Source organism: Ursus americanus, chromosome 4 (assembly GCF_024610735.1).
Source record: "Ursus americanus isolate L20-20 chromosome 4, mUrsAme1.1.p, whole genome shotgun sequence".
Classification (NCBI taxonomy): domain Eukaryota; kingdom Metazoa; phylum Chordata; class Mammalia; order Carnivora; family Ursidae; genus Ursus; species Ursus americanus.
Window position 1 is genome coordinate 16,347,938 of NC_142130.1, and position 11,978 is coordinate 16,359,915.

Here is an 11,978-nt window from a genome sequence, read left to right on the forward strand (position 1 = left end):
ACTTGCCAGGCTTGAATTCTCCTGGCACAGAGGTATACTTAGAAGCCTAGCATTACAAATGTGTTCCTCTGAGACTGTATTTCTGCAAAACATGTCTCTTGAGATCAGGGTAGAAAATTGTTGCCCTGGACTTCTTAGCCGTATTCACATCAGATGCAAGAGTCAAAAATCTGTGATGGAAATGACATAGATGTTGTTTTCAGACCCACTGCCTCCAGCTGCCCTACAGGAGAAAATGCTTTGCTGAGAGTCAATGTGTTCCTGTTCTTCACCACTGAGACTTCAATCCCTACTTTTTAGAAAATCCCCCCGGGGAACATTTGCCAGCAATGTGGAGTGCTTAATACAAGGGGGTTCTTCAGCCCGTTCTCGCAGGCACCGTGCTCGAGAAACCAACGACTGGTGAGGCGGTTCTTTAGAAATGTGACTCCCCAAAATTTTCAATGAGGAAGGACTCTCTTGCCTGGAAGATGGTAACCTTTTATCCACGGATGCCTTGATTTAAGTCTCAGCCAAGATCTAGGGTTCCTACCAAGTTAGAGACCCTCACAGAGTCATCATAAAATTCAAATAATGCAACTGTGAAGGGGCACACAGAAAAATGTAAGTTCATACAGGGTGGCAATTAGTACAGTTTCATACGCTATGGAGTGCGGACGTGTGTCTATTACCGGGTGGAATGGGGAAAATGGTGAAGGATGAAGCGGAAGGATTAGGCTGGTGCAAGATCACAAAGGGCTTTGCATGTCCCATACAAAATTTGGGATGAACTACCCCTGCCTTCAAACTCTCCCTGTTCCTTAAAGTTCCTTAACACTTTATTACTCTCATTTGTCTTTCGCTGCTAGACAGTAAGCAACAGGAAGGCAGAGCCTGTGCCCAAGCTGCCTTTTCTTCTCCTGTGCTAACAAAATGAGCAAGGCAACCATTTCACAAATACTAGCTGATAATCCTTATTGTCGTCAAGACTCAAAAAAAAAATGGTTGTTTCTGAATAAAATCTAGAGTGAATGAATAAAGAGTCTGGATATCTCCTAGGCTGGGACAGGTTTAAGTGTTTCTCATAGCGCTGTTCATCAATCTATAAAAGTAAACCAGAAAGGGAAATGTCGCTGACCTCAGGATACCTCCATCACCGTAAGTAGTTCACTGCAGTCATGGAGGATGTACAGCAAAATTCTATACAGTCAACATCATTTGCTCATCGACTGTTAACGTTACAATTAGATTAAAATGGGACTGAATGAGTTTTGCTGTGTTGCTGTACTAACTGGCTCTGGGGAAAGGATTAATGGGGCCAATTAATCCTATGGGTCGGTATAAATTTAATCCATATTATATTTTAATTCACATTTCACTCCATATACTGGTACGGGATTCTCTTCTACCTTAGGAAATAAGAGCAGACCTGATAGACTCTCTCCCTACAGGAAATGTTTCATTCCTAATCCAGCTAAAACAGAAATAGCCAAGTTCTAGGATTTTTCCCTTATTTGGGATTTTTGCTGTCTAATAACAACTAATAATCATAACAAAATAACATAATAAAAATCACAACCACTATGAGCGTCTGTTATGTATTAGAAACTTTGCTAGGTGCTGTTGTGTAAGAATATCATTCCTATTTTCCAGACGGGAAAGCGGAGTCTTAAGAAAGTTGAAGTATTTGTATAAGACAAGCTAGTAAACGATAGCGCCAGAAGTAAATCCCTGATCTGTCTAGTTCTACCGCTTGAACTCTTTTTTTTATGGCACACTTCCTTTTTTGCACACTTTTATGTCTTTTTATAACAATAGACTCTATTCAAGTCAACGAATGCGGCCAGTATTTATTATGGATCAAATCCCAGTGAGGCTACGGGGAAGTTCACAGGCTCCTGGTAGCAAAGATTTTGGTATGACTAAGAAGTGAGCTTGTTGGGGTGATATCATTATAACATTACATGAGTCATTTGGCTAAATTAAGTTTAAAGGAGAGCTGTAGTTTGAGAGAAACAAAGAAACACATGGAAACAGAACAGGTGCTTTCTTCTGTCCTGCTTACCATTTACAAAAGATGACAATCTCATCAAAAGGAAAAATAAACAAGTCTGCCAGTAGGTACAAGATAAATGGCAACCTGAGAGTATGTGTTTCTTGTGACCAACTCTAATATACCTCCCCCAAAGGAGAGAGAATAGGAACTGGATACAGGATTGGGGGAAAGGGTGTGTGTGTGTGTGTGTGTGTGTGTGTGTGTGTGTGTGTGTGCGCGCGCGCACGTGAGAGAGAGAGAGAAAGAGAATGAATATGAATGGGGAGGGGGTTCTCTGTGTGTGTGTCCCCTGCATGTCTACACGGTTAACAATAAATACAAAGAGCATATCATCTATGAAAACCCTAGCAGTGGAGGGTTTGAGGCAAGCACCAGATCTTTGTAAATTAAGAAACCCAACCACAATAAAAACTTCTTACATTTATTTGTCCAAACTGTTGCATTTTTTTTTAGTATTTCTTCCATTTTCTTGCCATTAAAACCCGTTGCTTCTTATTCATATTTAAATTGTTTATAGGGATTCCTGGGTGGCTCACTCAGTTAACCATCTGCCTTCAGCACAGGTCATGATCTCCAGGGTCTTGGCATCAAGCCATGCCTAGGGCTCCCTGCTCAGTGGGGAGTCTGCTTCTTCCTCTCCCTCTGCCCCTCCCCCCAACTTGTGCACACTGGCTCTCAAATAAAATTAAAAAAAAAATAAAAAATAAATTGTTTCTAAGTAATTTAACCCAAAAATATATTTTTTTGGGGAAAAAAAAGCACAGAATGTAGGCTAAAGAGCTTAGAACAGAAGGTCAAGAAACTAAGATCCAAGTTCCCTTCCGGAACATTGTAGAGATGGGACCTTGGGCAGTTAGCCTAGCCCCCGTACCCATAATTTTCCTCTTTTCTAAAATAAGGTTATTGTAAAGTGTGATAGGCTTCTGGCTGATTAAATAAATGAAAAGGTAATCAAATAAAACAAACCTATTAGACCACATTTTTCTATCATAAACCACTAAATAACATTAAGGGAATTTTTTAAATTTATTGTATAATATGGAAGATTATAATCACGCCCATTTAGAAATCTCTCTCTCATTCAATAAAAGGATTTAAATGATGCTATAAATCATTCATGAGGATTTCAGCTGGGTTTTCCATATCATTAGAACATTAGCCAAAAAGGTAAAATGAAAATATAAAAGCCTGTCTATTTTACTGGCACTTTATATTTCAGAAATTTCTAAATTTTCTACCCCAAAAAAGTGGGGTGGGCTGTAGTTATTTCTAATGAGACTTTTAAGATATTTATCAAATAGTGGTCAGAATTTTTACTTAAATGGGGCGCCTGGGTGGCTCAGTTGTTAAACGTCTGCCTTCGGCTCAGGGAGTGATCCCAGGGTCCTGGGATTGAGCCCCACATCGGGCTCCCGGCTCTGCTGGGAGCCTGCTTCTTCCTCTCCCACTGCCCCTGCTTGTGTTCCCTCTCTCACTGGCTGTCTCTCTCTCTCTCTGTCAAATAAATAAATAAAATCTTTAAAAAAAATTTTTATTTAAATAAAAAACATTTTAAATTTTCATTCAATTTCTTTAAAGTAATAGGAAAACCTTTAACTGTAGGTTCGCAACTGAATTCCTTAGTTTTTTGAATGTCTAAATGGAACGAGCTTTCAAAGGGAGAGAGCGTAGGGTGATATTTAAGGCATATGATTTGAAGGTTATCAATAAAGCCTCAACCATACATCTATCCTCACTCCAAATTTTCTCTTCTGTTCTGCTAACTTTTATTGTCAGAAAGTCACTATTTTTCATTACATATTGTACTCTCCCAAAGTCTTTTGCCTACGTAAAAATCTCTAGAAGGGCCTCATGTGCTAGCTCATTAAGGGGAGCAGGAAAGAGCCAACCAGTCCTTCCACAAGGGATGACAACCTGCATTTAATTAATCATTTGGAAATACTGCCTAGAGCCCCATATTAAAAGGGGCAACGAAACCGGACTTTGGTCCTATGGGCACTATAGCCATGCCGGATCCACACCATCCAGCACGGATGCTGGACGAGGGCGTGGCGAGGCGCTTGCCGAGCCAGTGCTGCTGCCCCTGCCACAACACACTCATCTGGCAGGTGAGAACACCTCCGCTCAGACTCACAGTGGCTTGCCCAGTGCCACTCAACCAGTCTAGAAGTCGGCAAAGACATGAGAAGCAAAGAGTATCCTGCAAGTGCAGTGTTCTTCTCCCCCCTAATGTTCTCATCCACATCACAATTCGATTTCATTCTATCAGGCCACTTTTCATTGTAACCATGGGAAAGGGGGGGGGAATGTAAAACCCCTGAAACCGCCAAAATGGTTTTGTCTAGGGTGGGTTGAACCAATCCATTATAACATACTTTATTTTTAAAAAGATGACAGTGAAACTCCAAAACACCACATCCTAAGACAGACATATAAAAACTACAGATTCCTGTAGAACTCCATATCCTGAAACGATGGAGCATTTGTATAAGCAATTTAAGTAAATACAAAGAAACATCCTGGCATTTCCCAGACAACTCATCTATGTGATAAGCCAGAAAATAAGTGGGAAATAGTGCAGACTTCTGCTGTGCTGTATGCTGTCAAAGATGGAACATATGAAAGTGTTATGAGCAAAAGAGGAACCCCGGTATCTGAGTCTCATAAAAATAACTTATTATTGATGTACACATAAAGGTTTCGTATCTAACTTCGATGCATGATTAGGTATGTTAGCTGATTTTGCAAGATAGACTCCTGTAGCTCATGGATGGGAATCAATTTGCTGGTCCCATTTAGTTAACAAGAGCAATCCACTTCATCATTTACAGGCATGATGCAGAGCTCATACTGGCATACATTTATTCTGCCTAAGAAAATCAAAAGTCCCCAGTTTTCAAACTGTTTTATTTGCCTCCTAGAAGCATTCCTAAGACTTGTTAGAAAGAAAAACTGTCCCCTGGGGAGATATTTGATTTGGATATTATATCAACCCTAAGTAATAAGTGACACAGGAAGAGGGCCCCTTTGAATACCCTTCTAGATGAGGTCCCCTGTGCTGGGCATGTCCAAGTCACCCCAAGGCAAATGCCTCACTTAACTATATGAAGGCAGCCTTTAAAAGCACAAACAGTGGATTAACTGGAAGAAAATAAATTCTCATATGCAATGTCGCATACAATCTTTTAGCATTTAAGCATAAGCATAGCAAACAGCAAGAGCCCAACACAAATATTTGTTAATTTGAAATGTTAGGTGAAGAACAAATTACAAATAATATCATATCATAGCTTGGTAAGCTTTTATAGTAAAGCATGGATTTGAATGCAGGTTCAGTCACTAACGAGCTGAGTGAGTTGAGAAATACGGCTCAGCTTCCATGAGACTATTTTTTGCTTGATACCTACCACGTGAAGTAGTTGTAAGTGTAGAAATAGTATATATGTGTAGCTCACAGCAGGTGCTAAATGAATGGACAGTATTGTCATTATGGTCGCACTAGGATGCCAGCGCTTGCGTCCACTCCTAGAGGAGAGGGGAGCGTCTGTATTGGCCTTGATAGGGCAGGACCCCTTTATTCTTTTCTTTCCCAGCTCTGTGCCTCCTCGAGTTGAATGGACTCTTTCTCAGCTTTGATCTGATATTGTTCCTAGTTCAGCCTTCACGGTTAAGCAGTGTTTGGCTTCAACTGTCGAGCTGCATTTCTATTTTCACAAACTTCAGCTATAGGTATCTTCTCACACAAAATCTCAGTCATGTAAAACAGAGCAGAGTACAGCTGTTCTGTGGGCGTCTCCACAGCCCAGACTTGCTTTCTCCGGTGTTCTCTCGAACACATGCAAAACCCCTAGCACTGTTAGAAGTATGCTGTGGTTCTCAGCCAAGATAGTAGTGACCTTCAAGGGACATTTGGAACTGTGTGTGGGCTATTACGGCTGAAAGAGCAGTGAGCGGGGACACTATTAGAAGTGGGAGGGGAACAGAGAAGACAAACATCTTACAAAGAGACGGATACTCCCTCACCTCAGAAGATTACCACTCCCCCAATGCCACTAAAGCCCCAGTGAAAAGCACAGAGCTCTGTCTGTTCGTCTTTGCTCTTGCCTGAGATAGATGAATCACCCCTGCCATGCCTTCCATGTGACGCCCTCTCCTTAGCTCTGCGTTAGTGTTAGAACTGTTGCGTATCTCATTCGCTTTAGCCTGGAACAAAAGTCTATCTCCTAGGTCAAGTACCATCTGTAAGACACTCGGAGCCTCAAAATTGTGACTGCCATACCCAGGGCTGAGCAAAAGTCTGAGGCTGAGAGAAATTAGGTCTTTCCCAAGGTGACACACGTAAGACAGAGGAGCTGGATCTACTGGACTCCAAAGACCATTTTTCCAACAAACTGCCTCTCAAGCAAGTGATAGGAATCTCCACGTCATCAACCGGTACTTCCTGCGAAACACTGTGGGTAACCCAAAATAAAATGAAGGCACAGTCTGCACTCACACGCTCACAATCTGTGTAGGGCTGTGAGACCAAGATTCTGACAGCAGTTCTGATGTTTGGGTTTTTTCCCTTCCGCAAAGCAATCCCCTGACATTAGGTGGGAGTGTCCTACAACTCAACTCAAGTCTCACACTATCTACCTGGAGGTAGCAGCAAATTCCACAGGTCAAGGGATTCAGTCAGTCGCAGGAGACTGACCCCAAACCTGACCTCAGACACCAGTTGCAAATCCAGGTTGGCAACTGTACTTCTGAATAATGGGCTATAAATTGGAGGTTCCAACCCCTCTCCCCCAACTCCTTGGGTTTGATTATATTGCCAGAGTGCCTCACAGAACTCAGAGAAACACTTATATACTACATTGTCAGTTTATTATAAATGGGTATGACTCAGGAACAGCCAGGTGGAAGAGATGCATGGGGCAAGGTGTGGGGAAAGGGGCCAGAGCTTCCATGTTCTCAGAGTGTGCCACTCTCCCCAAATCTCCACATGTTCACCATCTTGGAAAATCTCCCACCCCATTCTTTGTAGTTTCTATAGAGGCTTCATTACATAGACAAAGTTGATTAAATCATTGTCCCTTGGCAATTGAACTGAATCTTCAGCCCCCTTTCCCTGGGGGTGGGTGGAGGGCTGAAATTCCAACCTTCTCATCACCTGGTTGGTTCCCCTGGCAACCAGCCCCTAGGGAACCCAGACGCTTTCCAAAGTCAAAACAAAAGACATCTTGATTCTTTCATCACTTGGAAACTCCAAAGATTGTAGGAGCTCTGTCAGAGAAATAGATGAAAACCATTTCTTACTAGTTTTATAAGAAAACTATTTCTTACTATAAATCACAATTTCACAGGAACATAGTCCTTGGAAGCACAAATCCCGAATAGGAAAACTGCTATGTGCCTTATGAGTTTAAAGATTGTAAAGATCAGTCTGAGCAGGAACCATCCAGAAAACTTCAAGAGAAAAATCGTACTTTTTGTATTACAAAAGAAGGGTTGGATGAAAGAGCCAGCAAACTTTTTCTATAAAGGACCAGTCAATATTTTCGATTTTGTGGGCTACACGGTATCTGTGGCAGCTACGCAGTTCTGCAGAATTGAACCATAATAACAACCACTGACTACATATAAGAAAAGGGCATGGCTGTGTTCCAATGACACTTTATTTACAGTAACAGATGGAAGACTGGATTTGATCTGCATGCTATACTTTGTCAATTCTTGGTTTAGATTATAGATTTAATTATAACCCTTTTAGTCTGGCTGTAAGACCTTTCCAATTGGACTGAAGTCTACCTTTTCAATATCTCTATACTTCTCAATAGGTAAAAGAGATTAAGGAAGAAGTTCCGCTTGAGTTCCCTGCCCTACATAGAGAAAAATCAGCTTGGCTAGAACAGAGGATTCTGTTGCAGAGCACAGAGGCTGAAACATAAATTTGAGTCCAATGGCAGAGTGCCTGAAGTGTTAGATTAGGGGATTTATACCTTAACCTGGCCATGGAGAACAGTCAAGGTATTTAAGCAGGAAAGAGAGAGATTTTTATAAGATTAGTATTTTTTTCAGTTCAAGTTTTTGTTTTTATTTTAACCTCATAGAGGTCAGTAATACGTACTGTGTTTGTGATGGACATGGAGACGCACCACCCAGATATCCCTTCATAGAAGGATTTGCTGTCCAGACGAGGAGTGCAATCTACAGCCAGGCTGCAGCTATCAGTTCCTTCAGAGCCTGTGTTTATTCAGAATATGGCTTCCCTGAAGCAAGCCCTTCCCAGGGAACCCATACCTGATGACTGAGAGAGGCGGGTATGAAGTCCTCTCAGAGGGACTTTGCTGATGGGCAATATTTGTTCCAAAGCTTGCTGCCGGATTGTCTCAGGCTTTGTGGGGCCTGCATGGTGATTTAACCTCTTCCTCTGCCCAGTGCTGCTTCTTGCACCTTTCCCTTGGAGGTATACATGTTGCACCCTTTATGGGTTTAATTGAGTACCCTCAAAATTCATGTGTTGAAGCCCTAACCCCTAGGACCTCAGAACGTGACTTTATCTGAAAATAGAATCATTGCTCATGTAACTAGATATGATGGGGTCATACTGAAGCAAGGTGGGCTTTAATCCAACATGACTGGAGGCCTTATGCAAGGGAAAACGTGGACACAGAGACACGCACAAGGAAAATGGTGTGTGAACCTGCAGGCAGAAATTGGGGTGATACTGTCACAGCCAAGGAATGCCAATATTGCCAGAAAACTGCCAGAAGCTGGGAGAGCAGCCTGGAGCAGATCCTTCCCTCAGCCTTGGAAGGAAGCAGCCCTGCCACACCTTGATCTCAGACTCTGAGCCTCCAGGACTGTGAGACAATACATTTCTATTGTTGAAGCCACCTAGTTTGTGGTATTTTGTCCTGACAGCCCTAGGAAACTGATACACATCCCAAACTCCATGTCAGTGTGTACTGCCAGAGAGGCCAACTTGTGACAGTTGAATACAAAACTAACTTGAAATGTTAAACAGAAATGTCGCATGCCCTGAAATAAAGAGTAAAAAACAATATTAAAGAAGGTTTTGCATAGACTTTTACATTCATATATCAAGTACAAAAGGTTTCAAATTACTTTCGTTTATATTATGGGGGGTGTGTGTGTGTGTGCGCGCACACGCGTCTTAAAGAAAACAAGTAAAACAAAAACAGAGGCCGGAGCAAAAAAAGCAGAGTCAAGAATGTGGGAGGATAATTAGCAGCATAATAAGAGTATTTTCCTAAAATATCAGAAGTATGAGTTTTTCAGTCACATGAAATTGTTGATCATACTGAGTATCTATAACGTAGAGAGAACACAAATGTTCCAGGTGAGAAATTTTGTGTCGGTCTATCTTTAGATAGAAACCACTGTATCCCAAATTGTTTAATATATTTAAATTATGGACTTCCTACTAAGTTTATTCTGTTAGAGGCAATAGTGGAAGATGCCATCTTGGTTCTAAAAGATATCTAGATTAAACCCAACGTAACAAACTCTTTTCCCTCTAACAAGATAACATCTTCAAAAGTTTTATTCATGACATGTACTTTCACTTCTATTACATGGCAGGGACAAAGTTTGGTATTACCATGGCTCCAAAGGCCTGAGTTCACCCTACGGTCCCTCAGATCAAGTATTAGCAAGGATGAAAAAGTAGGCTACAGAGGACAGCAAATTAAATATGGCCGTCTGGCTTCTATCTCGAGTCCACTTTAGATGAGCACGTGGCCTTGACTAAGTTACTTCCTCTCCCTGAGTGTCCTTCATCTCATTTGGGAAATTGAAGCTTGAATCGGAGAAGCTCTAATTTTGGTGGTTCTCAGATTCTGAAACCATGGACAATGAGCAAAAGAAAATCTTTAAAAACATGTCCAGGACTTAAAAGAAATGCTTCTAGAGCAGCAGCTACAGCTGGAAACCGTGGCCTCTGCAGCCCATCACAAGCGCCCACGCTCTGGCTGAGGAGAGCCACCGCTGGCACGTACGGAAGGACCTTGATCGCTCATCTCACAACACTTACCCCTTCCTGACCTCCCATGATCATATGCTCTCCTTTGAAGGGAACATAATGGAAAACACAGTCCTTTTAACAAAACAGATTTGGGCTCATGTAGTATTTTTACCGTAAACAAAAGGTTCTTCAGAGCACATAACAAATTCTGTAAGATTTTTTTTATCCTTGCTGAAAAAGGAAGATGACAATGGGAACTATATCTCAATAAAGCTGATTAGAGAAAATAGAAGGTAATGCCTACCTATAAAGGTCACCATGAAGAGTGGTCATGATAGGTGTGGAGAATCTGTGTTAGGAGGTACTCAACAAACCAGCAGCATTTTACAGTTTTCAATTCTTTTACTAGCATTTGCTTCTTTAATTTTCTCAAAGAATTAATGAGTCTAGGAAGCAAAAAATAAAGCTAGGGAGACTTCCAAGAATATACCCACAGAGCACATAAAACCGTGAAAGTATCTTCTCTTTCCCCCTCATGCCTCAGCTGATTGGGGAAATAAACGAATCTTCAGTAAACATTCCTGGCATCAGATGATATTTCCAAGCATTGTATTATGCCTCCAAATGTCTATGTAAGTTAATTATCTTCATGAATATTGGTAATTACTTGGAAAGTGTGCTTCTGAATCTATTGGTAGCATCACCTAGGACTCAATCAGGAGGGCAAGAGTCTATTTTCACTCAAAGAGGATCTGAAATAAGTTATCTGTTGTATATGTAGCCCAACCTTTCACATGGAAACAGGGTGGTTGGTAGGGAGTGCAAGTTCATGTTAGTGAAGGATTTTAAAGCCTTTTAAAAAATCATTGACTAGGGGCACCTTGGTGGCTCAGTCCGTTAAGTGTCTCCCTTTGGCTCAGGTCATGATCCCAGAGTCCTGGGATCGAGGCCCACATTGGGCTCTTTGCTCAGCAGAGAGCTTTCTTCTCCCTCTCCTCCCCAACTGTGTTCTCTCTCACTATCTCTGTTGCTGTCTCTCTCTCTCTCTCAAATAAATAAATAAATAAATAAATAAATAAATAAATAAATAAATAAATAAATAAAATCTTTAAAATAAAATAAAATCTTTAAAACAAAAACAAATAAAATAAATAAAAAATCATTGATCTGGAAGAAAATTTAGACAAACAGTAATTTAGTCTACTCCTCATTGAAGTAACTGAGATCAGGGGATTAAATGATTTACCCAAGGCCACAGCTTTGTAGTGTTACAACTCAGACTAAAATCTGCCCGGCCTACCTTCCAGAATAACATCCTTTTCACATACCACCTTGCTTCAGCATGGCAAAAAAAAAAAAAAAAAGGTAAAAATAATATACATACTTCTTCATGTTTGGGGGCCACATTAAAATATGGATATATAATCTTATCATATAACTATATATATTTTCTTTCATCCTCACCTTGGTGCTAAAGAAAAAGAGAATAAGCCAGAAGACATAGGCATGCCCTAAAGAACCCTGTGATAGCATGTGAAGAACATGGGCTTTGGCTCCAGAAAGATCTGAGCTTCAATGACCGTTCAGTGTAACTTTGAGCTCGTTCCTCAGCCACTATGCTCCTGGTTCCAAAGCAATGGAGAAATACCTGTCTTGAGGGCTTAACAAGGGAGCAGAGGTTACACAGGTAAGGGTCTTGGCACATAGTAGGTATTCAATAAATGTCAGTTATTATCATCTCTGAGGCCCTTTCTTGGTACAGCTGTTTGGTTCCCTGGTGCCCCCAGAAAGCAATATGGAGAGCACTGAGAGTATAAGATTGAGAAAAAGCTTGGGCTCAGGTCTAACTGCCACCAGCCGCCATAGTTAAGAGACCGTGGCCTTGCTCTGGCCTTGGCTCCTGTCTCCACCAGGCTGTGAGCTGCCCCGGGGATACTTTTGTTTTCCAAGTGCCTTTCCTAGGGGCTTAAAGGA